This window comes from Trachinotus anak, unplaced genomic scaffold (genome assembly GCF_046630095.1).
Source record: "Trachinotus anak isolate AG129_WGS33_773 ecotype Australia unplaced genomic scaffold, CSIRO_AGI_Tana_v1 ptg000002l, whole genome shotgun sequence".
NCBI lineage: Eukaryota > Metazoa > Chordata > Actinopteri > Carangiformes > Carangidae > Trachinotus > Trachinotus anak.
In genome coordinates this window covers 18786187-18813759 of record NW_027273853.1, presented here as the reverse complement: position 1 = coordinate 18813759, position 27573 = coordinate 18786187, and the positions used below count along the sequence as shown (strand labels likewise).

The 27573-nt window shown below is 43.0% G+C and overlaps 1 protein-coding gene across 1 annotated transcript in view; it reads left to right on the top strand.

The window, feature by feature from the left end:
• b4galnt4a (beta-1,4-N-acetyl-galactosaminyl transferase 4a) overlaps positions 1-27573 on the top strand; it is a 126537-nt gene that overhangs the window by 14765 nt on the left and 84199 nt on the right. The gene's annotated exons all lie outside the window — the stretch shown is intronic.

Here is a 27573-nt window from a genome sequence, read left to right as displayed (position 1 = left end):
GTTCCCCTCATTCAAGCTCATTCATATGCTGCAAGGGATTCCTATTTTGCTGCCTGGATTCTATTCCTTCCGGGGTTGTGGGAGTCCGCACCTGTGGGGTACATGCGCACACATGCACACACACACATTTGTGGCGTTGAGTTTGTGTGCATGCCCTCATATTTAAGCTGTAGTGAGCCTGACTCTGGAAGCATTCAGATTTGCCCCCTGAGCTCCAGCTGCGAGGAAAATAGGTACAGGCGCTGTGAAGGAGACATGACAAATAGAGGAAGGAGAATATCCGACTCCAGGTGCAGCAAGAGATTCGTTTTAAAACGGGCTTAACATGGTCTGTGCATGTTTTTTAAAAAAAACCTATGAACCTGTTAAGCCTCATCACACTACGGTTTTATTGCTTTTCACAAAGAACACAATAGCTTCTCTGCCACAAAACACACGGTGTGTGAACATCAGTGCAGAAAACCTGACAAGTGCTGAACACAGGAAAAGATGAGTTGGAAACGGTTTTCTGAAATCAGGTGGGGTGCCATACAGATGAGCTCTGTGTGCATTTCTATAGGTGCAGTGTGTGTGTGTGTGTGTGTGTGTGTGCTCAAGCCAGGATAGGAGCGACAGTGAAACTACCTGAAGCCTGTATCAGTTTTCCACTGCTACATTTTCCTGTCAGCAGGTTGACTCACATGGCTACATGTGACTCAGCTGACTTTGGCGCCACATCCCTATGGACAAGACACACACAAAAAGACTGTACTCCCACACATTGCAGTGGCAGCCAGCTCAGAAGATGAATGCAGTGGACATTAGTTTGAAAGTCAAGCTAAAAGTGTCTATCATTGCTCCTATCCCCCAAACACTATGTGATTGTTTTTACTTCAACGAGCATCTCCAGGAGTCTGGCCTCACAACCTCGTCCTGTTAGCTCAGACAAGCCTGTAGCCCTCAGCAACTTTATTTCGCACTTTATTCAGGTCAGAGTCGAACAACAACAACAACAACCTCTCCCCACTGGGATTTAATTGTTCCACCCATAATGCAAAATGTTAAACAAGGATTTGTGCCATTGCCAAAAATAAATCGCACAGATTTTCCGAAAAGGATTCTCCTTCCTCCTTTCTTACCCTGTAAAGCGCCATAAGATAATGCACAGTATGATTTGGTGATATACAAATAAAATAAAAATAAAAATAAAAGAGTTGCTACTCAGCCAAATAATGCAAATTAAGTCAGTGACTGAGATACACTGTGAGACAAGACAAGAGTCAGTCAGAGAAATAAGTCATAGAGCTTGGGCTAGGCTCCAACAGTTTTAAGTTCTCTTCCATATGTTGTCAGATATGTAAAGACCCAAAAGGAACACTGTTAGCAGACTACTTGATTACTATAAACAAATTATTAAACAGCATTTGTACAGAAATGATTCTGTTATGAGAGATTTCCAGTGTAAGAGATTCTATGGCATTCATGTATTTGTTAATGGTTCAGCCCGACCCATGCCATACAACAATGATGGGAGACCAATCATATTACACCCATACAGGGTTAGTATACAGCTGTTAAAATAGTATGCAGTTGCAGAATTTTTTTAACTCATCGGTATTGGATTGGTACTGAATCAGTCGATACACATGTTCAGGTTTTGGAATCAGTAAGGGAAAATGGGATCTGAACATCTCTAAAGAAGAGCTGTAAACAATTGTCAGGCACCTTAAATGTGCATGTGAAATTTCAAGGTAAATTGCACACAAGCATGCATAGGTAGATACATACAGTTGTGTTAATACGCTAATACATATTAAAGGAACTTTTTTTTAGACAGCTAGCAAACCTTTGCCCTGTTTTTTCCTTGTCAAGGTATACCAGAGAAAGCGCAGCAGAAAGGCAGATCCCCCCTGCTGCGCTCTGTTTGAGGAAATATGTCTCGCAGCCCGGGAGCTATCAGGCCAAACTAGAATATAAAGTAGGCAGTCAATCACTGGGGTGAAACGTTCACTTAGTTCAACTTGTAAACTTGCAAACTTAACTTGTTAAAGGAAACATGTCAGTTTGTGACGTCCTTGGCACTCCAGGGGTCATTCTGTGCAGTTTTCCGTCAGCCTGCCTCACCTTCTGTTATCTCAGGTAAGTCATTGCCCTCATTTCCCAAGAATCACTTTCAACAACCAGAGGAGAACAGGGTCATGTCCTGGATAGCAATAGTTTCGGGAGTTGACGGACAGGGGAAACCACTGACAGCACCAGGAGAGTGAGAGGGAGAGAGAGGAAGTAGAGCAGGTCTGAACTCCTGAGCCAAACTCGAGGTAAGTGTCACAAGGCGTCTCCTTTCCACTCAAAGTGTTTTATAGCTGATTAAGGCTTGGACCATGATACGCCTGTGACCAATTAACAACCAGAGCTAGAGCCTATTTAACCTGCCACTCTCCCTGAATCCCGACCAGCTCTGGGAAGCCGGAGTTGTCTCTGCCTGTCTTGCACTGTTGCCCGGCAGTTGAAAACAAAGGCTTTGGAGTGACAGTGAGTGCTCTGCCTCAGTGTAATATTTCACCTCCAGAGAATGTGAAGCAATAATCTGGATCGCAACCTAAGTTGTCTGACAAAGTGTCCCACACTCAGGAAAAATGTCACTTATCCTCTCAGCTTTGACCTCCCCACAGAGGCTCTTTTATAAAACCTTTATTATCCTGGTGAAACCAGCCACAGAAGTGCATTTTTCCTGCTGTTAATGGTGACAGCAGAAAGACAAAAGGATTTGCAAAATAGAAAGCTCTGGTTACAGTTGCATTATGGACCACAAAGACAACTGTCTGTGTGATGACATTGGAGACATCATCTCCTTTTCAATTATGGATTTTTTTTCCTGTGTGATTTTGTCACGCTGTATGGTTTGACCAGTTATCTGTGAGAGAGAAGGAAAAGGAAAGTACACATTCAGACAACAAAATAAGCCATCAGGTGCAAGGTAAATCCCCAGTTGCTGTGTTTATGACAGTTTGAAGTGGATTCAGAGTCTAAAAATATTAACAGGTTAATTTTCTTTCAAACTTTGTGCACTAAAAATAGAGAGAGAGAGAGAAGGGGACTAAAAATGTGATATTTAGCTACTTTTCTGAACATGCGTCCTCCCCTCTGTTTCCCCTTGCCTTGTGGCACTTTTATTTAAAATTTCTTTCCTTTGCTGTTCCATCTCTCCCAGCATTCCCTGCGGTGTTTCCTCTTTAAATGTCTCAGATTCACTAATTGAGAGTTAGGCTGATGAGAGGGCTTCGGGGCCAGACAGACACATGTAGCATGCAGTGCTGTGCAGATGCTCTGCAGACACACACACACACACACACACACACACACACACACACACACACACACACACACACACACACACACAGATGCAGTCATGCAGTAACAAGCATTTCTCTCATGGCCATCTGAGAGTTAAGACGTCAAGATGTGTTTGTTGTCCACTCAAGAAATCACGTAATTAGACTGCTGTGTGCACACGTGGGTATGTGTGGTTGTTGTTGTTTCTGGGGTTATAAGAAGTGTTTTTTAATGACCATGATGTTTTGCTCTACACACTCCCTTTGTCTGGTTACTCTGGTACACATCAAAGGCACAAACAACATCAGTTGCAAGGGGCAAAATAAAGATGGTGATTCTCTCATTATGCTCTTCTACTTTTTATTACCAGTTAACTAATGTTGCAGGCTGCTCACATGCAAAACTATGCAGCCGGTCTTGTCACACTCAAAGTCTTGACAAATATTCACAAGAAAGTTTCTCTTTGAAAGCATGTGGTTGTATTCAATGAGTTTCTGAGACTACTGGACTATTTAATGGAAAAGGAAGGCGAAATGGTGACAGCACAGCATGAGATAGACACCCGCACCCTTCTGGCAATATAAATATAAATATACCTGCTCTCCATTCAGTTAATGGTTTTTGTAAGCTCTGCTAGGCAGTTGGTTGTGCAAAATCTCTCTTTCTTTATCGCCCTATAAAGCACTGACTTATTATATTTTACTAGCATCAATTCACCAGTTGTCCTATTTCATTTCTTCAAAATAATATATTCCCCCTCCCAATATTCTCTGGAGTATCTGACAGACAATATGGGGCTCAGTGAATTCCCGAACTCATAATCCAATTTCATAATTCACAATTCCCCTTTCCTACTGGCTTGCCAAGCCGAGAGCAGCAGAAGCACAAAGGGATATGTGCACTGGCGTGTGGCCTGTCAGTGAGTGTGAGTAGAAGGGGTTAGAGGTTTTGTACAGCCCACTGCTCTGAATGTAGAATAAACTGCAGGTTTAAAAACAGTTATTTCCTCAGGTGAGAATTGCAGGTCCCTTATCTGCACTTCTTTGAGATCCGACTAGACCTGCTCAAGGTCTTCAGAACCCTGCATGTAAAAAGGTTTTTCAACTAGTGCCAACGGCAAAGGCAGTCCTCCTAATTCTTGCTTCTGGCAGACTGAATGACATGAGGGTTTTGTTTACACTGCCATTTAATTATTTCTAAAAGTCAGCCTGGTTCTCACAGGAATTTGGTCCCAGAACGTTTTTGTTTGTTAGTGACTTCACTTCATAATGCCCAAATTTATTTTTCTTTCTCATGACCCTATAAACTGTGTCCGAGCATGTGTGTTTGTAAGCACCACAGCTCTCTCCAACTGCGTTGTCCTTTCTAAAGCCTGGCGAGGCCCTGGCTCGTTCCTTGGCTCTGAACTCAAATGTCTTGGCATCCATTCATGGGTACACAAGCGCGATATTGAATCACACAAAGAAAGAGAGCTCTGATTTCCCCGCTGGGTTTGCCCTCTGTGGCCCCCTCATTGTCACCCCACCCCCTCACATTGGGTGGCACAGAAACAAATCATGGCCAGAGGAAGGAAATTCAGATGATGTAACTGAGGACCGTGGGCAGCACATCAAGACAATGACAGTACTCTCTTAATCCGTGCTTTTATTTCTTCTGAAAGATGTGACATATTTAGCCTAAATGTGATATCACATTGCCATGGACTTTAATACATTTATAAATTAAAAGGTCATTCAAAGAAAAGCTGTAAAAACCTGTAAGCCAAAGAGCGCTGATAATCACCATTTTTTGCTTTTTTTAAGATTAACACTCTTCATTCAAACATGAATCAGTAGCTGCTTCTCTCCATGGAAAATGTTGTGTGATAAGCATGCTGCATTGTAGAGGAACGCTGACCAGTCAATATTTCTGCCATGAGGACCATGCCAGTATGCATATATCAGCACGCTAGCTCATTGACCAGCGGGGGGGGGGGCGGGCATCCAGGGTGACAGACTGACCAGCTGATGTTTAATGTGGAGCCTCACATAGGTTAATAATCCAGCAGGAACAAAGGCTATAAAAGTAGAGGCACAGACTGTTTCTTAAAGTTCCTCTCCAGACATGTTTTGAACTGTGTAAAACTACTCTGCTATGATTAATATTTTGTTTTAACATGGTTGTTCCACATAGAAAATGAAGAAAAAAAACTGAGGCTATAAGCACATCTACGTTTACTTTCTCATTGAACAATATGGATCAGGCCTTGTGCCCTGCCCACTGCCACTGCTTGTGCTAGGTTGACAGGTGAGACAGTGCATATCAGTATGATTGGTGGAGGAAACATTGGAAAGACTCAGTAACGTGTTTGAGGCTCAATCAGACCCACACTCAGGAGTTTTTGAGGAGTTTATTGTGCACCACAATCAGCGATTTTGAAGACGTATCAGAACAGTAAGCTTAGTTGTTTGGTTATGTTGTTTGTTAGCTTGTAACTGGCAGTGGCTGACACAGGGTTAGTGGCAGTACTAATGCAAACTTTCGGTCTATGTACTGACAAGGTTTCGGGTTTATTTTGCCCGTTCTCCATCCCCACATGTTGATGGGATTGGTTCTGTGAGTTATTTGACATATGAAACCCTGGCTGTCTGTGGTTGTTTTCAGGAGACTGTCATTGGTTCACTGCAGTGAAGGTGGAAATGTGCAGTCATGGCATTGGCTGCTTATTTTGCTGATGATATGTCTTGTATCATATAAAAAAAACATCATTAAGACATGTTAACAAGGATAAAAGCTTGATTTTCATGTGAAGGGTTCTTTAATATTAAATGTTATAGGGGGATTTTTTGGTATAGGACAACACTGCATCCCTGGAGTGGTGCAGCAGGGCTGTCCCCATGTTGATACTTAAATCACAGATAGGCTCACCAGCATACCAGGCTAGCATATCACCATTCTAGTTTTAATGGTTTCATAGATTTGACTCTTCATGAGCACATAAATTGTGAAAACCCTGCTTTTTATGCATTTATTGCTTTGCCAGTGCTACTGCTGGACCACTCTCAAGAATTAAATCATAATCCGATATTGCTTGGTAGATACAGGATGAGGTAAAGCCTGTGAAATTCTAGGGCTGGAGCAGCCTCAGCCTTTCGTAGGCACATGATGAGAAGACAGCGTCGTGCGATGCCAGTTTTGCCGGCTTGTCAAGTTGATTAGAAACCCCCATCATAAGAGGAAGGAAGCTAACTGTTCTTGTGTCACACTATACGTGCCAAGGTTCCTTTCATGCCATCAGGGAATCAATGGGGACTTGATTCTGCATGTGGCACTTTTTTTCTTTCTCTGTTTTCTGTGGAGGCGGTGTGCAAATCGATGGCTTTGAACTCAGACGAACAGCAATTCAGATGGGAGCCAGACGTTTTAATGAAATCCTGCCCACCAGAGACACATTCGGCCAATTCGCCTGATGCAGAAAAATGTGCAATCTTTAAGAAGTAGATCTCCCAGGTATATTTTTTTCAAGCATACCCACCAATAACCCTGTAAGTGCATTTACTTAAAATATGCTGAGATGCTAAGATTCATAGTGACATTACAGTGTGTTGAACTGTTGCCCATTTAGTGTTGACCTACAGTTCTGTATAGGTGAGCAGTCTATGCCAAGCCAATTACTTAACCCTGACCCAGGGTGACAGGGAGGCAGGGAATCAGAGAGGCTCTGGACTTAGTGGCTGTCTGTAATCTTGAAAGAAAAGCAGTGAAGCAGTGGTCCAGCCCTAATGTGGGAACTGGAGACGCCCTTGACTCTGAGCTGGTGCTGCTGGGAGGTGCATATAGACACAGGTACTGCTCTTAAATCTAAACTCCTGGGACCAGAACACACAGCCACACACACAATGAAACACAGATAATATGATTACCGGGGTGGTACTTCTGAAGTCTAGACTCGAGGCCTCAGGGGCTTGAAACTGTCTCTCTTTCTCTTTCTTTCAACCGTTATCACATACACTGCTTCACAAACGTATTGTCATGAGGGCTGATAGAAACTCTTTGTACTTTACTGAGCAGATAGAGATGCCCCAGAGCCATCTATTCTTATTCACCTTTTATAAACCAAACTCTCTGAGGCCATGTCCAGCCTAATGTGGATACACTTGAAGACCCCATTTAGGTGCTAGAAGAGCTCTATCCACAAAACAGTTTTTAGATTATTTTCTAAAAGCTCACAATACACACTGGAATGCCTGAGAAAAACACTGAAGACTTATCGCTCTATACGTGGCCAGTTACAATCTCTGCATGGTCTGCAAAGTTTGGCTCTTTTGCCTCTATAATCACTAAGTTTGTGTTTGAGTATCGCTGATCACGAGATCATCACGTGTTCTTGGTCATCTATATCTTTTTTTTTTCTTCTGTTGTCCAGCAACTCCTCAACTATAAAGAAAGGTTTATACTTGTGACAATAGCTCTTGCTGTTTTTTGAGGAACTTAAGCTCCTTTGCTGCTTAGATCATCACAGACTTGTTTACTTAGCCTTGAATTTACATTTGTCAGAATTTTTAAAAGTGATATTTGTAAGTTTTGCCATTGCTACATAGCCAACTTACTCACCAGGTCAGAAGAAATGTTGTAATTTCAACCCTCATTACTGACCAAGAGCTGTTTCCAGCAGTGGAAAGCAACCCTCTTGTTTTGTTTCTATGTCTATCACTTCTTTTTTTTTCTACTGAAGTTAGTATGCTACCCACCTAGCTCTGGCCTAGTCAGTCTGTCTCATCACTTTCCGATAGCGAGTCAGTCTGCCCTGAAAAAGTAGCACTGTTCAGAGGGCGTATATAACCTCTTGTATTGTGGATACAATTATGGCTGAATCTCTTGGTAAGATTGTTAATGCTAACGTTGGCTATGTGGCAATAGCAAAACGTAAATAAAGCTCCTTAAACAAAGCAAAATCATTGCTGATCTCACAGTCATGAACAAGTCAGAGAATTAATTTATGCTAAACAGCTCTTTTGAATTAAACAGTAGGAAAAAATAGTCCTGTCTTTGAATGGGCGTTCAAAAACTAAAAGCTAACTAGATAATAAATAATGATATTTTGACTACCTGGGGGGCAGGTGAAACAAGCTGTAAACAAGCAAGCTGCAGGTAGAGAAACCAAAACAATGAGCAGAGAGATGATGAAATGCTTTCAATTTACCAGTTAATCTTCGTTCCAACCCTGGCCTATGGTCATGAGCTTTCGGTAATGACAGACTGAATGGGATCACTGATACAAGCGGCTGAAATGGGTTTCCTACGTAGGGTGGCTGGGCTCAGCCTTAGAGACAGGGCGAGGAGCTCAGATATCCAGAGGGAGCTTGGAGTAGAGCCGCTGCTTCTTCATGTCTAAAGGAGCCAGCTGAGGTGGTTCAGGCATCTGGTGATGATGCCTCATGGGCACCTCCCTTTGGAGGTTTTCCGGGCAGGTCCAACTGGGAGGAGGCCCTGAGTTAGACCCAGAACTTGCTGGAGGGACTATATATCCTATCTTGCCTGGGAATGCCTTGGGATCCCCCAGGAGGAGCTGGAAAATGTTGCTAGGGAGAAGGATACCTGGAATTCTCTGCTTAGCCTGTTGCCACCGCGACCCAACCCTGAATAAGCGGATGAAAATGGATGCTTCATAGATCTGAGGTGAACTACTACATCTTGTCCCTATCACCGACCCCTTCTGCACATATGTAGTCATTTGATAGATTTTTAGTATAAAAATATTTATTATAGCAGCTTTAAGTTTACCATTAAGTGAAGATCCTCCTGTATTCCTGTGTTTGCCTTGCATGCTCTAGCATGGGGTAATAGGAGTGTGTTGATTGCATAAGAGTGCAGTATTTATTTTTTCATCTTTGTGCATAAACAAGCAAATACCAATGTGAGCACCATCAAGATAATGAAATGTGACTTTAGCATGGACCCACATAACCAGTGGTATTCTGGTTCTGCACTTAAACCCACACAGATACAAACACACAATGCTGACCCTTGTACACATTCACATCACTTCATGGAAATTGCCCATGCTTTTCATGACTGAACAATAGGTTTGAGTGGCATCGTGAGAGTTGGAGCAGGATTAGACCTAACCTCCGAGGGCTCTCTCCAAAGCCCCTTTTGTATGTGTTTGTGAATAGAAACATGGTTCCCTGAGATTCTGTGTCTGCCTGCCAGCCAGCCGTGTCCTACATGCTGTCTGCATCTTTGCTTCATTTTTTTTTCTTCCCTTCCAGACTGTAGGTCTGGTTGTTCTGGTCTAGCTTATATTAACTTTTGTGGTATCTTTTTTGTGGTCTGGTGATTAATTTGAGGTCTGCCTGTGCAAGGACAAAAAACTGCCTTTGTCTCTCTGTTGCTAAATTTGCCTAAATGCAACACGAATAGTGAGCTGAGCAGACAACTCCCAGTAGTCCCTCTAGTTACAATGGAACCCAGCATATCTGCCCCAGTCTTTATTTGTATGTTTGGAGAAACGGGGAAATGATTTGATCGAGGATTTTACTGTATTCCCCTTTCCTTCGCTTCTCTAATCAAGTGTTTCAGCTGGCAAAGAGCATCCGGCCAGTTGTTTGTCTTCTCAGCTGGCTGAGAAAACACAGAGAGAATCAACAAATCATGGCAATAATGGCGTCAGTGTAATTGGCTGCCTCAGCCAGTAATCATGTCGTAGAGCCCTCTGATAATAACAGTGCATCTTGTCTCCCTGATTGTTTAAGGTCATCGCAGTAAGATGTTAACTCCCCCACCCCTCTCTCGTTTTTACAGTGAAGGAAATGTAGGAGGGTCGGAGCCTCACCAGAGGGTCAGTCGTGCATGACCAGGAAATTACCGAGAGAAATCACTTTCCATTTGCGCTTGATTTTAGATTTAGCAATTACCTCCTGCCCTATGCTCATCTCCAACATGCTGTAGGTTATAAATGAATACACAGATGGACTGTGTGTGTGTGTGTGTGTCTGTGTTAGTTTGTTTGCATGTGTCTTTGTCAGTGTGCGCGCATGATCAGCAGCCCTCTCCATCTTCAGAGAACTTGACCTGGTTTCTGGTGTCAAGCGCTAGCATGGTCCGGGGTGGTGAGTAGGTGCTCTATTCAGCCTGAGTGGTAAGCATTTGACAGTATCGGTCCACCATTAAGCCCTGTGATGGATGCTGCACAGAGCGGGAACAGATGGGTGGAGGCTGGTAAGGATGGAAATTGGATTTGTTTGTAGGCATAGAGTCTAGATTTACTGCTGGGATTCATTCACCCAGAGCATACAATTTTAAAATGAAATGTTTTCACTTTTTACATTTATTTGTAGGAAAAAGAAGATTAGACTTATTCCAGGCTTGCAAACTTTACTAGCAAATATTAAAGAATAGTATACATTTAATGAATTTAAAGAGATGACATAGCTAATTTTATATTTCACCCAGATATTTAACACCCTCCTTTGCTTCTTCTGTGTGCTAAGGATGTCATAATACCAGAAATTTGGTAGTCCACACCAACACTAATGATATTCCATGATTACAGATACCAAATTCAATATCACAGAAAAAACACACACATGCACACACACACACACACACACCTCCATACAGTCAGTGTTCAAGCAGTGGTTTAAATTGACCAACAAGGTGACAGACCAATGGTGTGAAAATAGTCATTTAAAAAGACGGATGACAGTAATTCTACTAATGTTGTGAGCACCAAGCTCATATTATGAGCTGTCACTATGCTAGCCTGAACAAGATAACGTTAGCCTTTGTGAACATTACGTGTGGAGCCTTGCTACAACAGATGCCAGCTGCCACAATTCACAACCATAGCAGTGACATTTTGGGACATTAACATTTTGTTAATATAAAGTTAACAACAGAAACTCTGAATTCTGTGTACAGATATTGATGTCTTGTCTTTGAGCTCCTTAGACAAGTTTGAGGCTATAGGGTTTCTCTCATTTGAAATGCTCTGTTTGTATTCTGGCTTTTGTCCTTGCAGATTTACGTCAAATGCAAAATATCTCTATTTATCTATTTTTTTCTTTCCAACAAGTCCTGATGGACCTGTTGCTGCACCTGCACTCGCTGCTGCCATTCTGAGTGTTGTGATTCTTCAGTGTGCTTCAGTGTGCTGTCTTCTCTTTGAGTTTGATGTCAGACTAGAAGGCTTGTAGGGTTATTATGCTGCTCTCGTCAGTCCTGGAAAAGTCGCATCTCTAGGACATCTGCAGGACCTTCGGTATCTACCATACTGTAGAAAAACAAGTACCATCGCATTTTCATCATTTTAGCAGCGACTTGGCACTGAAGGATCGGTTCTTGTGACGTCCCTAGTGTATGCTGATGTTTGTGTGCTTGTTTTACTTGTTCCTACTGTATTGTTGATGTGTGTTTGCATGCCCAAAGCGAGGACCCTGCAGTGTGTGCATGTGTGTTTGCTATCCTCCTCAGCTGTTTGCCCCTGTTTGCACGGATGAATACAAATTGGGCTGAGTTCCTTATGGCTACAGATGCCGTAGTGAGTAGGATTTTATCCCCCTCTCTCTTTTTCCCACAGACATTGCTCTGCTCCTGGCTGGCTTTACTCATGTCCCCTGACACATGCCTAGAGTCATTTAATTTTTGTGTTGTGAGTAATATTGTCACCCCCCACTCTCCGGTGTTTCTTTGTCACCATTAATACAGGCCAAAGTGTGAGTGCTGCTGGCCTGTTGTCCTGAGCGGTGGGCATCATTTGCATTTTTCCAACTCTGTTTGCGTCACTACTGCTTGTTTTTGTTTCCTTTGACCCCATGTTCAGCCTTAAGTAGTTTTTCTGGAGTTGGTGTTGCATCCACTTTCTATGTCTCTTCTGTCCCTCTCTTACCCCTACATGATTGCTTTCTCCATCTAATCCTCTTTCCTTTAGCTCTGAAGACCTTCCCACACCACCTTTTTCATTAGCCTGCTGAGAAATATGAAAAAAAGAAGTGGAGGAAAATTAGCTCCTCTGCTCTTTTGCATCCAACACCATGTCCTTTTACCTCTGTCTACTACTCCGCCTGCTCTCTTCCTTTTCCCTCTCTCCTCACCCACATCACCTCCTCCCTCCACTCATCCCCCAATCTCAGACTCACACCTTTGCCTTTGCGTGAGGTGGACCGGGCTTATCTCTGCTCTGGCAAACATTCATTCGCCGCCGCTGTCCTCCTCTCCTCCATCCAGTCCTTTTACCCCTCATCTGCTCTCCTTCTCACCTCTCGGCGCTCTGCTCCTTTCTCCTCTTCTTTCCAATTTCCTCTGCTCAAATGAGATGTTGTGTACAGAGGAGAGTCCTTATCGCCGGCTCCTGTCTGGGTATTAGGTGGGGGAAATGGGCCTGTAATGAAACAGAGAGTACTGCCGTGCAAACACGAACCCACCAGGTTTGTAGGTATTTCAGAATGTGTGTGAATGTATATATGTGTGTGTGTGTGTGTGTGTGTGTGTGTGTGTATGCTTGTGCATGCACGTGTACATTCAGGCGAGTGGCTGATTAAGGTCACCCTCTTTCTCATCTCATTACTTTTGCCACTGTCCTCCCCTCCTTCTCTCGCTCCGTCTCGCTCCTTCAGCCTCTTCCTGCTTCTTCTGTCTCTTAGCATTTATCTCCGTTCACGCCTCCCACTGTCTGTCTCTCTGCTTGTCTTGCGCTCTGAGCATTATCCCGCCCACTGCCTCAATCTCTCTCGCTGCTCCTTTCTTTTACAATGTGTGTTTGTCAAGTTTAATTGTGCATAAGTGATTCAACTCTGTACTGTATATTTGCAGAAGGCAAGTGCACACTGTTAATGTGTGTATCTGTCTTTCTGTCCCTGTCCTCCTTATCCACCTACACACCCTCACCCTGCGCTGTGGTCTGTACCCTCCTTGCTCCACTGTTCCTCATGCATAGTAGCTGTGTTTAGCAACAACAGCAGAACGACACAGGCTCCATCTGTGTGCACCCTGCTGCTTCCCACACTGCTGTGTTGTCTGTGACAGCTGAATGTCTTCTGTCTTTGCAGAACTCATTTCAGAGCGCGCACTTTCACTTAGGAAGAATAAGCTTTTGTCTTTAGCAGTGACGATCTCCCTGTGTCTGTCTGCAGCCCCTCCACAAGTGAGCACACTTCCTTCATGTTCCTACACATTTGGCATACACTGATCACTTTTCTGGAGGCTGTTTGAAATGGGCTGATGGCTTAATTGGATAGCGGTGAGCCCTAAAGACAGTGTAATGCCTGTTTAAGTGTTTCAGATCAGTGAATGATTAGGTAGAGTCACTTGCAAAAAAGTGTTGCCCTATGACTTTATGCCAATGATCTGGAGAAGCGGCAATTAGCCACGTGGCTAAGCTTCAAGTCCCTATTTGTCCCCATACTTGACTTAATTAAGGGTGGTTGAAGTTGAAAAAGTATGTGGAATAAATCAAGATTTACCCTTGATTATGTGATGGTATTCAAGGGATCATTTTAATGTCATTCCCAGAATTATATTATTAAGACCTCAGTATTGACACCGTGACCAAAAGAGGTCATCATGTAAGGGGAAGGCAGGACTTAAACAATATCATAATGTTTTAATATAAAAAAAAATCCCTTTTTTTCTCATTTTTCTAACATTTCTATAACTGTGAAGAAAGAGAGAGGACATTGCTGTTAAACAGATACTAAAGCAAAAACATTTCAGGCATTGAGAAAAGGGCGCAAAAGGGAGAGAGAGGGCAAGAGCGATCGAAAGGAGGAGGATGGAAAGATTCTGTCAGGTTAATACAAGCTCACGACTCAGGGGAGGGCTTGTTTTGGCTCTACAGTAGGTGTGTACATCAACAACAGGAGAGTGAGGTGAGTGTTGCTAAGGGTAACAGATTCTCTGCCTCCAGCTCATACTCGGGTCAATGTGGTTGCCCAAGGCGATGGTTTTCAACATTAAATCCTCCTACAGGGTGAATGACTGGTTGCCCATGGAGACGACTACAGGAGGCTGGTTCATATCTCTGCAGAGCGTTAGTTGTTAGCTTCCCTCCCATTAATTTTGCTTTAGGTTAAACAGGATGAGAAAGGGTCTGTTTGCTTGTACAAATGTTGTGTAATTTGTGTGTTTACAAGCGTTCCTGTCAGGTATGCACTGCTTGGTTGATTGGGGCATGAATGGCTGCATAGTGACCGGAGTTCAGATATGGGTCATAACACATTGCGCATCAGTCACAGATGAATAAACCGTGGCAGCTCTTTGCCTTTCCTCATTTCCCCTCCCCTCCCTCCTCTGGAATAAAGAAATAAAAGGAGGCACTTTAGGTGATATAATGAGATTTCATGCATCAGTGTCGTTTATACTATATAGTGCCCCATATTGTACTGAATATATTTATATAGGCCTTGTGTGTACACAAACAATACACTTGACCTGTACTTATCAAACTAATGAAGTTACTGTATACAGATATGTTATTGTTAATAATATTTTTATTTGTGTGAAATCTATCCTGAGAAGCATTTAACAAGGTGAAGCGAAGGTGAAGTGGAAATAAGTGAAAACCAAACTGGAGCAGTTGGAAAACATCAGAGAAAACCAGTATGGATAATTTTGTGCAACAGTGTCGGGTGCAGACAATGAAAAAGCACGAACAATTAAAAAGTTAACAATCAAAAAAACAAAAGAAAAAGTGCTGTATCATTCTATCCAATTTGCTTAAAAGAAAGCAGCTTCTTCATGTAGGAAGACTACTATATTCTATTTAGTCTTTCCAAAAAGGTGGACTGCTGCTGAAGGTGTGTTTTTATCTGTTATCTATTATCTGTCTCTGTACTGCAGCCATCTGAGACCCGGAAAAGCTTCATTATAGCAGGACACCTGTAGAGCTCTCCCACATACAATTTCATGATGATTCACCCATTTATGCCAACAAACTTAACAAACTACAGACATATTTTCTATAACTCAGCATAAACACCCCTCACGCTGAACTAATCTCACATCAGTCCACCTAAAAAAATGCCTGCAAGATGTTGACTGTACATCTGTCAGTCAGCGTTTTGCCAATTTATTCTTTGGTGTGTGAGACACACAAGCCTGAGATGTTCTCTCACCATGCTTGGACACGGTGTAAAGTTGGTGTGCAAATCAGTGGAAAACGCACAGATTGATGCTCTGTCTGTGCTCAAACACTTACCAAACTGGGCATCTGTTCAATTAAACACATTAAAATGATTTTGTGGCTCCCTCCACTCACTCTGGTACAGCCATCTAACGTGACGGTCCCTTAAAAATGTTTGATTGCTTTCCCAATGACTCATACTCAGATGCAGCATTAGATTTTATTTATTTCCTTCTAGCTTGTTTGACTCAACAATCTCATCTCCTTTCATATGTTTGATGTTTATAAATACAGAGGTTTTTTTTTCAGGGTACTGATGGGTGCGATAGATGTATCACAGAGTTTTGAATGTGTGCAGAAAAGAAACTACAAAGCATCTTACTGCAAATCACAAACAGAATCCAAAATAAAGTGATGAGACACACCAGCATTTGCATATTTATCACTTCCAAGTGTGCGTCTTCATGGAGGTTGTGCCTCCCCGTGGTGAGCACCAGGTGCAGAATCATCATAAGTGGAGTCACCTTTGAATGAAAATGAAAAGTCTCAATAAATTTGCACAAAACCAGTCTTTACCCAGCTATTAAAGGTATTTATTTGAACGGTAAAAGCTAGAAGCCTGGTAGTTCGCTTCCAGTTGATTTTGTGTGTTTATAGTGGGATGGGGCAGGTGACCTGAATAGTACAAGTCAGAAGTCAAACAAAAGGAAGAAACATGTAGACTGTCTGAGAGGAAGCACAGGAAGGGAATTTGTTGTGGAAAAATAAATAGTTTATTGCTTGTTTTGTTCTGGGACACAGTAGAACCTGCTATGAACCCAAGTCCAGTTCGTGTACATCATATTTTTAGTGAAGCTTGTTTTTGATAAAACTACAACATTAAGGCCCATTGTGTAAAGTACTGCAATGTTTGATTGATTGAAAAAGAAAAAAAAAACAAAAAAAAACTCAAGGTCCATTTACTAAAATGTTTCTCAGCAGAATTCTGCTGATGGTATGACGAAGTCCATGAGGTACAGATAAATTCTGCAGAAGCATTAGTAAGTGGACCTTGAGTCAGTATTTTCCATTCAGCTAAATCAGTTTGTCTTTTGTCAACAGTCCATTTCACGAAGGCAGTTATTTCATCATTGATTAGATAGTTGCTTTCCACAGTCGGCACACACACACACACACACACACACACACACACACACACACACACACACACACACACACACATACGAGAACACACTCATCAAGTGTTAAAATTTTGACTGACAGAATTTGTGCCTTTCTCTGTCTGGTGAGTTTTAGTGTTTTTTTTTCCAAGGCTGAGCAGCTCTCCCTCTCCCTCCCCTCTTGTGTGGTTAATGTGTCTCATCCCTGCACCTGTTCCCTCACCTCCGTTTTCATTTCCAAACCAACGCCGGAGATGTCGATCAATGGGTTGTGTAGTTGCTTTCGTATTTGCAGCATGAGCAGCCTCTGCTGTCGCTGGAGGATATGGAAAGGAACACAAATGAATAATTTACGCCAAAGCAGGAATATGTAACCGGGTAAACAGACACAAGAAACAAAATGCAAACAATTGCAGCAGCTTGCATGAATTAATTGCCCGGCTGAGCCCTGCGTCGTGCTTTTTGGAGCTCTCTGTCCTTCGTGACTGATTCAGGGTCAGCAGACGATTGCGTAGATTTTTGTAGCAGGATAAGTGAGTGAACGGGTGGTGGGCCGGCTGATGTAGGAGCTGAATTGCATTACATTTTCATCCATTTGTTTGCTTAGGTTTTATATAATTCTGTTTATTTAGCTGAACAGAAACACAACAAAAACAGAAAACTGTTTTTTTGCTTTACATTTCCCGGCATAGCAACAGTGAATTTGCATCTTGCACCTCAAAAAGTCAGTAATTGCTAAGTATTGCTGTAATTGGACTGCTCATTATTGAGACGCTGACGAGGCAGCTCCCTCTTCAGTACCAATAAGTGGATTCTTGTGTAATGAGGTTTCTGCGCATTGTTATTTTATTCAAGCACTGTGAAAGATCCATGTGGAAAAGAATCCTGTAATTGAATTAATCCATTGAATAACTCAAGTCGGTTTAAAGTGAATTGTGTAGGCTGCTGTCAGATGTGTCAGGTTGACCGTGTAGAGTTGTTAACAGTGCTGAGCTATCACCAGTAACCAGCTGAAGGGACTGTCAGAGTGGAGGGCAGAGGAGCGGGAGATGAGATGTGACAGAGTGGCCCCATTTGAGGTTGTCATGGGTCCCAGGAGTGACGACACTGACCCAAGACGAATCTAGGCCCAGCTGGCTCCCCGGCCGACTCGTACAAGTTGCCTGATCATAAATAGCCAGGGCTGCAGTGCAGGGTGGAGGTGGTTTGTCATCGGGCTTGGCCCCAGCCGGGGCACTGACTCCCGGACGAGAAGGGAATTTATCACTGTATAGTGATAAGACAAGGCTATTATTGTTTCTGTCCTCCTCCTCCTTCTCCCCCTCCCTTGCGTGTAACACATCACCTTTTTCTTTTCTTTCCCTCTCTCGCTTGTTCCTCCTTCCTCTGTCCTCCTTTCCCTCCTCCTACCTTCTTTCATCTTTTATTCTCATGCTGTAATCCCTCCTGTTTCTCTCCATTATGTCTGTCTTCCACCACTCTTCTTCCATCTCTCTGTCTCTCAGCACAAAGGCGATATGATCAGGAAAGTAATGACTCCTAGGGACGATGATAATCAGACACTCGGTGGACGATAATGACCACACTGGGGCTCTACATGGAAACCATATTCAAATATTAATTGCTGCCAACACATCAGATGGCTGCAGAGAGTGATCGAGAGGAGCAGCAAAGAACGAGGTGGTGAGAGAGGAAATGGGGATGGAGAAGAGTGTGTGTGTGTGTGTGTGTGTGTGTGTGTGTGTGTGTGTGTGTGTGTGCGCGCGCGTGTGTGTGAGAGGAAAGAAAGATAGTAAACAGTAAGGTTATTTAAGGGTCATTCTTGTCTCAGTTGTTTTGAGGTTTCAGAAATAGTATTTGTCTTTTAGTGAGGCATAGCAAAACTCTGCGTTTTATTCCTCCTCCCTCTTCCTTTTTTCGAACACCCCTGTGTCTCCTCTTTTTGCTGGTACCCTAAGAAAAACATCATTTTTTTTTTTCTTTGTATCTGGCTCACATGCTGCCACGAGACTTAAAGCCTGGGCCTCGAATTCTCGGGTTTATCTCGGGTTTTATTTATTTTTTTCCCACATGCAGGCCGGATGCAGACACCCCAAGCTCCTCTCTCATTGTCTCCCAGCGCAGCAGCTCAGCTGTCAGGAGCGCAGAAGATGGATGAATTATCACAGAAAGGTCTCCTCTAGCGCTCTCACCTCATTTAGATGCTCTGTTCGACTCTGACTCTCGGTAACAGCATGACAACGCGTTAGCCCGGCTCCAAGGCCCTCGCCGTCTCCGTTTCTTTGTGTACAAATGTATGCTAATGAGCGAGGGGGCTCAAGGAAGCGTGCGACCCCTGCGTGCTCTCTCTAATTCCTTCCCCAGTGACACATCAGCTGTGACAGTTGTGGTTCTGCAGCAGCCTCGGAGTAGCTTCCTTATCTCCTCTACTGTGATTGGAGCAGCTGCCTCTGGGTGTCACCGGCAACTGTAGGGGGATTGCTTAGTGTGTGTGTGTTTGTGTGTGTGTGTGTGTGTGTGTGTGTGTGTGTGTGTGCGCGCGCAGTATGTGTCTGTACATTTGCTCATAGGGACATAATTAACATCCTTGAGAACTCTGGACACTTCCAGCCTTAATGTGAGATTATGCACTGATGCGCATACAATGTACAGACGGATCAAGGCATCCAGAGAGAGTTTGTTATTTGCATTTGTTGTAAACCACATATGGCAGTTGCGTGTGTATGTGTGTGTATGTCCCTTAATAAAGTCTATCTACTTGGGTCACTTTCGTTTGTTTCACCATAAGCAGCTGCAATAACTTCCTCTCCTTTTTCCTATCTCATTCTCTGCCGCTTCTTTGCTCTGTCACTTTTTTTTAAAATATCTTGTGTCCCTGAACATGATTGAAATGTTTCCTCTTTGCACTCTCGCCTCCAGTGTAGGGCAACCCAGTGTAGGGCCAAAGCAGACCTTATAGGCTTTCAGACAGCCAGTGGAGTTCACAGAGGCCCTGGGCATTCAGCAGCAGGAGGAGATGGGCCGAGGCAGACAACCACTTAGAGGTGTGCAGGGCGAGTGGGCTGGCAGGTTGTGGAGGGATCAGACTGTTTTGCTCTGTAGCCTATGGCCAAACACAACTAGACAGGAGATTGACAGAATCATATCAGCTTTTTTTTTTTTTTTTTTTCACTGTTTGTCCAATATGACCTGAGTTGCCAGCTAACCTGCCCCTGAAAATATCTATTCAACACTCAGTCAATAATAGAGAGCAAGATTTATCAATGATGGAGAGTGAGTATCAGAAAAATCAAATATATTTATCACATACTATGTCTGGATTTTTTTTAATATCATGCACATTGCTTGCCATATCTTAGACTAGCATGGCTTTTGGCCATCACCTCCTAGGGCTCTGCTCAACTGCCAATAGTGTAATATAGATGAGTGTAAAAACCTCAAGAGCAGATAATATTTGTGTTTAAGCTTCAAGTAGAGAGCGAGTCGGATATAAACCTCATTAGAGCCCAGATGGTCTTGAGATAAGCACTAGGCACTTTCCTGGCTTTCACAGCCTTTTTGATTGTGGATGTAATCTATTGATTACTTAATGGCACTCTTTGCCTTTCCACACAGTGGTAAGTAGTGATGAAAAATCCATAAATTGACTGTCTTTCATATTTGTACACATACTACAGTAGTAGCTCTTCACACGCTGCCTTTCATTCTGAATGCAGCAGACCTCACACTCACACCAGTTGTCACAAATTGCCAAACTCATGTACTCTGAAAGGCATGTTTAATTGATTCTGCTCACTAGATTTGCTTCAAAACAATAAGTGTGTGTGAGAGAGAGAGAGAGAGAGAGAGAGAGAGAGAGAGAGAGAGAGAGAGAGAGAGAGAGAGAGAGAGAGAGAGAGAGAGAGAGAGAGAGAGAGAGAGAGAGAGAGAGAGAGAGAGAGAGAGAGAGAGAGAGAGAGAGAGAGAGAGAGAGAGAGAGAGAGAGAGAGAGAGAGAGAGAGAGAGAGAGAGAGAGAGAGAGAGAGAGAGAGAGAGAGACTTTTGCATATGTGTGTGTAGTTGTGAGTTTCTGTGTTTGCAGTCCGACACTACAATAAGGTCACTCCATTTTCTTTCAGGCTGTCTATTAATCTGTAAGTGCACCGGACCCTGGGGCTCTGATTTTATGTTTGTCCCCATCTAAAGCATTTTGTGTTTTTGTTATTTGAATTTTCCTAAGTGGCGGCTTTAGTGAGCTATTAGCAGAGCACAAAACATTACAGGAGCTTAGACGAGAGGGTAGAGGAGAGTGAGAGAGGGAGAGTGGGACCTCTTTGCCCCTGACCCATATTACAGCACATTAAGCATCTCTGCAATCTCTCTTCCTCTCTGCCCTGCACACCCACAGGCCTACAAGCACACTTTCACTCCAACTACATCCTCTTTCGCTCTCCTTTCTATATTCCCTCCCATCAAGTTCTCTCTGTCTCTCCTCTGTCTTTCCTCACTCCACTCCGTCACAGCCCCTTTGTCTCTATTTATCTCTTCTCCAAAGGCTTGTTATGCCTCTTGTCTTAATGCACTCTCGCTTTCCTCAGAAGCCTGTGTTGTTAGAGCTGAACTAAAGGCCAGGGAGTGCTGCACTCAGAGCCGCGGCTATTCATCAGTGTCACAGCAGCCCTCCACTCTGCTTCATTACTGACTGGCTAATGGTACAGATCAGTGCAGTTTATTTGCTATAATTAGCTAGCTCCATTTGGCCAACACGGCCCCAGTGAAGCCTGCTACACTCATGCTGCCCCCTGCCATGCCACCCTGCATATGTGTGTGCGCACGAATGCTTGGCTGATGGGCCTAAAAGAGTCATTAAAAAAATATACTAGCACATCAGTTTGACATTCTCCATTGCCTTGTGTCAACCATGTCTTTTAACGTCATACCTGATTGCGCCGCAAAAAAGCTGTGAGCCTCGTAAAACTTTATAAGCTCTCTGCCTGTAAAAAGTAGTGGAGTATATTGAGAAAGCATTGCAGAGAGTGGGGGGTAGGGGTAGAGAGGGAATGAGTGAGCGACTAAGTCAATCAGTGTGTGGCTGACTGACAAATGACATTTGAACATGTGAGCGAGCAGGCTCTCTCCCCGTGGTGACGACCTCTTCTTTATCTCTCTCTCACAGTCAGTCTCTCATCCTTTGCATCTCGCTTCAACTTCCCTCTTCCTCAGTCTCCTCCTTGACTTCCAATTGAATCTCCTCCTTCATACCCTTCTGCATTCTCTACTCTTTCGACCTGCCCCCTTCTCACTTAATCTCCCTGTCTGTCTCCCACTCTTGTGTTCTTAAAAGCTGCAGTCTCTTGTTTCATCGTCCAATGCAATTTTAATCTTCATCCCCAGCTGGGGGAGAGGAGGCGATGGGTGTATTTAGCGTTCCCCCACAATCCTGGTGAAAGCTCAAGGGAGGGTGCAGTGTACGTCACTAAGATGGAGCCACAGCGTATTCACTGAGGAGGAGGTCAACCTTGTCAATAATTTATCCAGAGCATGTGGTTGCTGTGCACTTGTTCCTGTAACACTTTGGTCTGTTCTTCCTTCCAAACCTTCATCCTACATTTGACTCTTGCCTGTAGTTCATCAATTTCCACTGCATTCATTTCCACTTGTCCTTTATGTATGGGGTGAGTTTCCTATTCATTTGGTTGCTACTTTATCAGGTAAAGTTATTGATTGATGCAAATAATCTCTTCCTCCAAACAGAAAATCAGTATGAAGCTATGCAGACAAGGTGAAGAGGTTAATATGCTGTTAAACCACACATCAAAAACAGGCATGACGCACAAGCTGAGCTACTTTGATTCAAGTATGTTGTTCCAGCGTCTCAGAAACAGCTGGCCTCCTGGGATTTTAGTGAAAAAGAAAATGTGTAGTCAGCTGCAGTAAAGCAGACCAAAACACCTTGGCAGTGAGGAAGGTCAGGGGCAGATGGCTGAACTTGCTCAAGCAAACAGAAAGGCCACAAGTATGCAAGAGCTCAGTGCATTAGTGATTTACAGAAGGGCACTTCTGAATGCTGCTCATCAAACCTAAAAGCTGCAACAGCAGAAGATCACGCTGGGTCCCACTTCTGTCAGCTTTAAAAAAAAAAAAAAAAAAAAGATGATGATCATCAAATCTTAACAGAGGAAATGCTTCACCTAGTCTAACAAAACTTGATTTTGGTTGTGGCGTGCTGACAGCAGGGTACGGATTTGAAGTAAACAGCATGAAGTCGCCCATCAGTCCTGCATCGTGCCAAAGGAACCAGCTAGTGGTAACTGTGTGGGAGTATTTTCTTGCACAAATGAAGCCCCTTGATACAAGATGTTGAGCTTCATTTGAATGCCAGAGTCTACTATAAAGCATTGTTTCTGACCGGTCACCCTTTTTCACATGGCTTCCTCCAGCAAGGATAATGTCAGAACTAGCATCTTATATAACCTCACAATATTCAAAGGGTGATTTTGAAGATTTGCAGTATGATAATCTGCAAGATAACACGAGGAGTTTCCAGCATCTTTAGAATATAATTGAATCTAATTTAGTTGCTTCTTTTTTACAATGACCTCAGAAGGTCAGAACTCCAAACACTATATCTGGTGAACAGCAGGCTCTGCTCATCACCTGGCTAAATATAAATCTGCAACAGGTGACGGTGTCTGAATACTTCCAGAAGCCACTGTATATCAGATCACAGAAAGTTGACTGACAGAAAAATAACCATAAAAATCAACAGTAATTAATATAATGGGCCAATGTCTTTAACATTTCAAACATTGTCCGTTTAAAATGTGAGGATTTTCTGATTATCTCTGCTTTGGGTTATTACAACTTGAATATCTTTAGGTTTGGGATGTTGGTTGGATGGAACAATATGTATGTACTTTGAATGTTAACAAGTAATTACCGGCTCAGCTGTGTATTTGTAACTGTGAAGTGTATATTTAATGTACCTGTGTGTGTTTGTGGTCTGTTGTTAGTCCTCCATTAAGGTTGCGTATTAAGTGTGCTTGACTGTGCCTTTTCAAAGGAGACCCTGTGGGAGCTGCTGTCTATATATAACACTAGCAAATGAATTGTGATATTGACCGTCTGCATTTTCAGCAACTACCGTGAGCTGCTGTGTTTGACTGTATGCTGTTATTTCCTCCCTGTTTACCAGAGGGCCTTTTACCAGAGGGCTCCCAAACAGATAGCTATTAGTTAATTTGTTATGACTGGCCTTTGTCACATGTGTTCAGACTAAACTCGTCCTACTTAACCACCTCAGTTTTATTTATCTCCTCTTAAAAGTGTTCAGTTTTCTCCCCTTTTCTGTTCTAAGTGCCCTCCGTCGCAGTTGTTGTAGCTGCTGCTGTACTCGCTCCTTTGATACTGTGATTAGCATTCTGCTGTATCACCATTCTGTCTATCACTTAACATACAGTGGAGCAGGGCCTCGCAGTGAAATCCAGCAGTTGTTGTCAGTCTTGTTCAAAGATAAAACAAGACGCAGACACACAACACGCACACGTGCATACATTGTATGTATATACGCGCAGAAACGCTGAACTACACACAAACTGGCGCACGTACAGCGGAGATGAGAGCTCTGACAGCCGCAGTTCGCTGAAAGCTATCGAGTTTAGAATATCATTAGTTTTAAAAGAGCAGCCATGCAAGGTGAACTTATTACTCACTACTCAAAAGTAGAGGAAGCTGGGAGAAAGTTTTCCCCCAGCCCCCATCTCTATCTACAGATTCCACCCACATCAACCTTGGATAAGACTCCTGTTTATTATGGTTTTTAATGTAACCTGTCACAGACTTAATCTACAAAACACTCCAAAAAAAAAAAAAAACAGTCACTATCTGTGTCCTCTGGAGGTTACAGAAGTTGCTCTTCACTATCTTATCTGCACAGTAAATAGCGCTGCTGTTTTAGGACTGTGGGATACGAACAGATTAGGCATAAGAGAGGAGGCTCCCTAAATGATTAGTATTCTGCCTGGTCCACTGCTGGTGGTGGAGCGCGTAGTCGATTGGCTTCCATTAACCTGCTAGTCTGCTCTTCATTGCTTCATTAGAGTCAGCATGGAGGCTTGAGGAAGTCCCATCACAGTCCAGGGACTGACTCCTCAGTGCAGCTCGCCACAGGGGCCAGTCTTAGCTCACCTCGCGGCCACTGCACACTGCATCATAGCCTGTCCCTCAATGCATCCTGCACCAGTCCTTTTTAACACTGGTCTGGTGCCCATGACTGAATGATAGCAGTGCATGCTGGTCACTGAGGAGATCAGTGGTTCCATCCTCATGGTTTCACCACCACAGTTCCTTTCACTATGTTCATCAAACTACTTGCTGAACATTATTTATGACTCATTCCCATCGCAGCACCACAGCTTTCTGTCTGAGAAGCTGCACATGAGCCGGTGTTCACTCTTGATGCATACAGTCAGGACACACACTCATACACTCACACACAAACACAAACCTATCGTTAAAGAGGGCTGAAGGATATGTTGGTTCTCTCTCTCTCAGTCTCTCTCTCTCTCTCTCTCTCTCTCTCTCTCACTCGCACACTCACACACACACACAGTACTTTGCAGTTCTCATTATCTTCTCCTTTTGGGGAGATATTAGAAGAATATATTAGCAGTGAGTGTTATTTTTATATTTTTCCAAGATGTACCCATATAAAGGGACTTTCTGTGAAAGGCTGACTAATGATTTAAATGTAACTATGATGGTATAAGTACCAGCGGAAAGGTATTTGCACTGTGCACTTCACCTAATTTTTTTAAATTGATAATTGTTCACTGGCGCTGTATAGGGTGCAGAGAAGCATATAGTGCTTTTAGCACTTTTTTTCTTAGGAAAGAAGTTCAGTCAAAAATGATTCTCTTCACACTTCAATAGACGATGCTTGAGGGACATAAAAAGGAAGAGAAATGATTTAAAAGTGAATTCTTAGTCAAAGTGTTCCTCCTAATGTTGGTCGACAGCTTTCTGACATGCGGCTGATGTTTCCAGAGGTGATTTTCTTTGTCTCACTCTCAATCTCTTTCTCTATTTATAGCAGGCATTAGGAAAAGCTTGTATGCTTCTTGAATATTTCTTTGGCATGCAAATCACAATATAATGTGGTCAGCTTATGATGCATATGTAAAGACGCTCTGTTTTTTTTTTTTTTTTTTTTTTTTTAATCTTGGAGGTGCCTTTTATGTGATAAACAACTCAAAAACATGTATTATTTACAGTTTTTTTCAGCTTGAAATTTAGCATCGGTTTGCAGAGTGCCTGTCTCCATTGTGGGGTTCAAACCCGTCACTCATTTCATTTCCAAGTCGGACTGATATGAGGTTTTTGTGTTCTGCGTGCTCAATCATATTTAAGGTGATCACTTACATAAATGAGGCCAGGCAAAGAGGAGTCTCACCTCGCTCCCTGGTGCATTGCCTGCTCGTAATAGTCTAAGATAAATGGTTAAAGGGAGATGTGCTGCCAGTTGACTCATGCAGTGACTCATGCAGTGTGTACTTGGAGGAAGAGCGAAAATAAACAGCACAATGAAGCAAAAGATAAATTGCAATGCACAAAGACATGAATTTACTATTTATTTTCCATTGGGGCTGCTTTTAGGTAATTTGTTATATTCTATTTGCAATGTCATATTCTTTGTTACAATATCTTTTGCACATGACATGAAAACATTGCAGCATCCTGGGGCATTTTTCTAAGATGCACTGCTAAAATCTACATTTAGAACTTTTGACAAAGGAGGTTTTAGTTGTTTAGTAAGATAAATACTTTGAAATTGGAGTGTCCTGCTATTTTTGGCTCAACAATGGCAGGAAAGTGTAGCTTGAAGAGAGATGAGGTTCAGCGTGTCTCATCTTTTGATCTGGTGGTGCTTTGATAGACCCTGCAGGCCGTACTTACACCGTCCATGTCAAGTTGGACTACAGGCTGAAGGCTTTCACAGCACGGTTACTTACTGAGAGCTTCCTCACTTTCCATTGTGTGGTATTATGTTTATGTCCCTCCCTTTTTTTTTTTTGAGCTGGGGTGACCTTCCCAGTGCAGAAAACATCTGACGCAATATACCCTCACATGATCAAAGAGAAAGATGGGAAAACAGTTTAAAGCGGAATGCATTATGAACATGGCAAGTTTCTCCTCTGTTTCAGTTATTCAGCAAAAGTAGATGATTTTTCAGATCAAAGCAGATTCTTACTACAGTTGTCTGGAATCAGTGAAATTGCAGAGGGAATAGAGGGAGACAGGCAAGATGATATCCAAACAAAGGAGGAAAACAGATCATCTACACAGATTATGTTTGCTGGAGACTTTCATGAGATGCGGTACAAGTTGTACAAGAGAAAAACTTAAACTTTTGCGACATTTTATTTCCATTTTGTGTCTTTTCACCTTTGATTGTTTCCCACAGTAGGTGAGCCGTCTCCTCTCTTTCCTGCTCTGTCTCTGTACATGAATGTGAGCATGCACTGTAACACGTGTCTGCCTCTTTCTCTCCTCCTTGACCCCATCAGTCTCCCCGCAGCTCCACCCCACCACACACACACGCACCACTTACCCCAAAGCCCCCCATCTAATTCAGCCCACTCAGACTCATTGTTAAGGGGACATATTGGAAAACCATTAGTACTCATTATGCTTTATAGCCACCCGTTCTCCCCTCTCTGTCTTTTAATCACAATCCATCCCCTTATGTGTGTGTATATGTGTGAGTGTGTGGGTGAGTGCATAGCCTTGCGTGTGTGTGTGGCTGTACGCATGTGCGTACACTACAGCCACCCCTGCTCAGCAGACAGTAATGAACCACTTTCACCGTAATGCATTTGGGACACTGAAAAGTCACCCACTCCCCAGCTTTTTATAGGCGAGTCAATGGCACAGGCGCCACCTTTTATGGCAGCCCATCTGAGCTGCAGCAATGTTGTGCCTTCATGAAGCATGTCAGCCAAATGGGATCGAATGCAGTACAAT